Raw genomic sequence first — 4613 nt, forward strand, 5'->3', positions numbered from 1 at the left:
TTTTTTCTTCAGAGTTCTTAAGAATGAATTCTAGAGTTCATGATGATCTGTTGAAATCTGGCTGGCTGTGAAGCCATGTCTAATTTCATTGGACGAGGTTTCAACTTATCATCACAAGAGCTTGTTGATTTCTATCAATCTTGCTATTGGAGCAGTGATCTGCTAAGGCTTGGCTGGCCTTTAGCCATGTCTAGTGTTTTGGACCGAAGCTTCTTTGAAAGCTTGGCTGGCTGTGAAGCCATGTCTAATTCCTGGACCGGAGTCTTAGACTAAACATTGCATGATTCCTGGAACTCTCATTAAGAATTTTGATATCTTTATTTTCTTTTTCCACTTAATTTTCGAAAATCCAAAAAAAATAATTACAAAATCATAAAATCCAAAAATTTCTTGTTTGAGTCTAGTGTCTCATAGTAAGTTTGGTGTCAATTGCATGTTTCTGTTCTTCTTGCATTCATGCATGTGTCTTAGTGATCTTCGAGATGTTCTTGATGATTTCATTACTCTGATCTTTAAATCTCTTGACTTGAGTGTTTATGTGTCTCATATGCATTCTCATTAGTGTCAGTAGTATACAAATTGCTAAGTTTGGTGTCTTGCATGCATTATTATTTGATTTTAGTTGCATTTTGATTATTCCTCACTATTAAAAATCCAAAAATATTTTTTATTTGTGTCTTTTCAAGTTAGTAATATAGAGAATTGAAGATTCAGAACATACAGCAGAGGAATTATACAGAAAAAGCTGGGCGTTCAAAACGCCCAGTGAAGAAGGACAGACTGGCGTTTAAACGCCAGCCAGGGTGCCTGGTTGGGCGTTTAACGCCCAAAAGGGTAGAGTTTTGGGCGTTAAACGCCAGAATGTGCACCATTCTGGGCGTTTAATGCCAGGATGGCACAAGAGGGAAGATTTTGTTTTCAATACAAATTTTTTTTAACTTCTCAAAATTTTTCAAAATCAAATCTCTTTCAAATCAATCTTTTCAATCAAATCTTTTTCAAAATCAATTTCTTTCCATTTTCAAAAATACTTGCTATCAATTAATGATTTGATTCAACATTTCAAGTATGTTGCCTTTCTTTTGAGAAAGGTTTAATGTCTGAATCATATCTTTTCTTGTTAGCCAAGTTTTTAATTTTCAAAATCAAATCTTTTTTTAAAATGTTTTTCAAATCATATCTTCTCAATCACATCTTTTTAAAACTAATCATATCTTCTTAACCACATCTTTTTTCAAAATAGTTTTCAATCAAATCTTTTTGATTTCTAATTTCAAAATCTTTTTCAAAAATCACTTGATCTCTTTCCCACTCTTGGTTTTCGAAAATTAATTAGTGTTTTTCAAAATGTTTTTAAAACCTTTTACTTAATTTCGAAAATTACTTCCCTTCTTCTCACATCCTTCTATTTATGGACTAACACTATTCCTTAATGCAAAATTCGAACTCCATCTTCTTTGATAAGTTCGAATTTTCTACTTCTGCCTTCTATTTTTCTTTCCTCTGACACCTCAAGGAATCTCTATACTGTGACATAGAGGATTCCATATTTTCTTGTTCTCTTCTCTTTCTTATGAGCAGGAGCAAGGACAAAAACATTCTTGTTGAGGCTGATCCTGAACCTGAAAGGACCTTGAAGAGAAAGCTAAGAGAAGCCAAGGCACAACTCTCTGTAGAGGACCTAACAGAAATCTTCAAAGAAGAAGAACCCATGGCAGCCGAAAAACAACAACAATGCCAATAATGCAAGGAGGGTGCTGGGTGACTTTACTGCACCTACTCCCGACTTCTATGGGAGAAGCATCTCTATCCCTGCCATTGGAGCAAACAACTTGAGCTTAAGCCTCAATTAGTTTCTCTAATGCAACAGAATTGCAAGTTCCATGGACTTCCATTGGAAGATCCTCATCAGTTCTTAGCTGAATTCTTGCAAATCTGTGACACTGTCAAGACTAATGGGTTGACCCTGAGGTCTACAGACTTATGCTATTCCCTTTTGCTGTAAGACAAAGCTAGGACATGGTTGGACTCTCAACCTAAAGAAAGCCTGGACTCTGGGAAAAGCTAGTCAATGCCTTCTTGGAAAAGTTCTTTCCACCTCAAAAATTGAGTAAGCTTAGAGTGGAAGTCCAAACCTTCAGACAGAAGGAAGGAGAATCCTTCTATGAAGCTTGGGAAAGATACAAACAATTAATCAGAAAGTGTCCCTCTGACATGCTTTCTGAATGGAGCATCATAGGTATTTTCTATGATGGTCTCTCTGAACTGTCCAAGATGTCTTTGGATAGCTCTGCTGGAGGATCTCTTCATCTGAAGAAGACGCCTACAGAAGCTCAAGAGCTGATTGAAATGGTTGCAAATAACCAATTCATGTACACTTCTGAAAGGAATCCTGTGAACAATGGGACTAGTCAGAAGAAAGGAGTTATTGAGATTGACACTCTGAATGCCATATTGGCTCAGAACAAAATATTGACTCAACAAGTCAATATGATTTCTCAAAGTCTGTCTGGAATGCAAAATGCACCAAGCAGTACTAAAGAAGCTTCATCTGAGGAAGAAGCTTATGATCCTGAGAACCCTTCAATGGAAGAGGTGAATTACATGGAGAACCCTATGGGAACACTATAATCCTTCATGGAGAAATCATCCAAATTTCTCATGGAAGGATCAACAAAGACCTCAACAAGGTTTCAACAACAATAATGGTGGAAGAAACAGGTTTAGCAATAGCAAGCCTTTTCCATCATCTTCTCAGCAACAGACAGAGAGTTCTAAGCAGAATACCTCTGACTTAGCAACCATGGTCTCTGATCTAATCAAAACCACTCAAAGTTTCATGACTGAAACAAGGTCCTCCATTAGAAACTTGGAGGCACAAGTGGGTCAGCTGAGCAAGAAAATTACTGAATTCCCTCCTAGTACTCTCCCAAGCAATACAGAAGAAAATCCAAAAGGAGAGTGAAAGGCCATCAACATGGCCGAATTTGGAGAAGGGGAAGAGGTAGTGAACGCCACTGAGGAAGACCTCAATGGACATCCACTGGCCTCCAATGAGTTCCCCAATGAGGAACCATGAGAATCTGAAGCTCAAAACGAGACCATAGAGATTCCATTGGACTTACTTCTGCCATTCATGAGCTCTGATGAGTATTCTTCCTCTGAAGAGGATAAGTATGTCACTGAAGAGCAAGTTGCTAAATACCTTGGAGCAATCATGAAGCTAAATGACAAGTTATTTGGAAATGAGACTTGGGAGGATGAACCCCCTTTGCTCACCAAAGAACTAGATGACTTGTCTAGGCAGAAACTACCTCAAAAGAGACAGGATCCTGGGAAGTTTTCAATACCTTGTACCATAGGCACCATGACCTTCAAGAAGGCCTTGTGTGACTTAGGGTCAAGTGTAAACCTCATGCCTCTCTCTGTAATGGAGAAGCTAGGGATCTTTGAGGTGCAAGCTGCAAAAATCTCACTAGAGATGGCAGACAACTCAAAAAAACAAGCTTATGGACTTGTAGAGGATGTTCTGGTAAAAGTTGAAGACCATTACATCCCTACTGATTTCATAGTCCTAGAGACTGGGAAGTGCATGGATGAATCCATCATCCTTGGCAGACCCTTCCTAGCCACAGCAAAGGCTGTGATTGATGTTGATAGAGGAGAGTTGATCATTCAAGTGAATGAAGAATCCTTGGTGTTTAAGGCTCAAGGATATCCCTCTGTCACCATGGAGAAGCATGAAGAGCTTCTCTCAAAACAGAGCCCCCACAGTCAAACTCTAAGTTTGGTGTTGGGAGGCCACAACCAAATTCTAAGTTTGGTGTTGAACCCCCACATTCAAACTCTAAGTTTGGTGTTGGGAGGTTCCAACATTGCTCTGAGCATCTGTGAGGCTCCATGAGAGTCCTCTGTCAAGCTACTGACATTAAAGAAGCGCTTGTTGGGAGGCAACCCAATGTTATGTTTTTATCTATTTTTCTTTGTTATTTTATATTTTTTGTAGGTTGATGATCATGAGAAGTCACAAAATCAATAAAAAAGCAAAAATAGAATGAAAAGCAGAAAGAAAAACAGCACACCCTGGAGGAGAGCGTGCTGGCGTTTAAACGCCAGTAAGGCTAGCTGTTGGGCGTTTAACGCCCAGTCTGGCACCATTCTGGGCGTTTAACGCCAGAAAGGGGCACCAGACTGGCGTTAAACGCCAGAAAAGGGCAAGAAGCTGGTGTTAAACGCCAGAAATGGGCACCATTCCGGCGTTTAACGCCAGAAATGGCTAAAAACGCATTTTTGCATGCCATTTGGTGTAGGGATGACTTTTCCTTGACACCTCAGGATCTGTGGATCCCACAGGATCCCCACCTACCCCACCACTCTCTCTCTTCTTCACCCATTCACCAATCACCTCAACACCTCTTCCCCAAAAAAACCCTTCACCTATCAAATCCCATCTTTCTCTTCACCACTCATATCCATCCTTCATAAAACCTCACCTACCTCACCATTCAAATTCAAAAAACTTTCCCACCCAACCCACCCATACATAGCCGAACATCAACCCTCCCCCTCTCCTATATAAACCCATCTTCACTCCTTCATTTTCACACAACCTA

The 4613-nt window shown here is 39.6% G+C and overlaps 1 non-coding gene across 1 annotated transcript; it reads right to left on the bottom strand.

Moving 5' to 3' along the window:
- Positions 1-2112: 2112 nt before the first annotated feature.
- LOC112793524 (small nucleolar RNA R71) lies at positions 2113-2220 on the bottom strand. Its single transcript, XR_003198210.1, has one exon. It is a non-coding gene; the product is annotated as a small nucleolar RNA R71 (small nucleolar RNA).
- Positions 2221-4613: the final 2393 nt, after the last annotated feature.

This window comes from Arachis hypogaea, chromosome 3 (genome assembly GCF_003086295.3).
Source record: "Arachis hypogaea cultivar Tifrunner chromosome 3, arahy.Tifrunner.gnm2.J5K5, whole genome shotgun sequence".
Taxonomy (NCBI): Eukaryota; Viridiplantae; Streptophyta; class Magnoliopsida; order Fabales; family Fabaceae; genus Arachis; species Arachis hypogaea.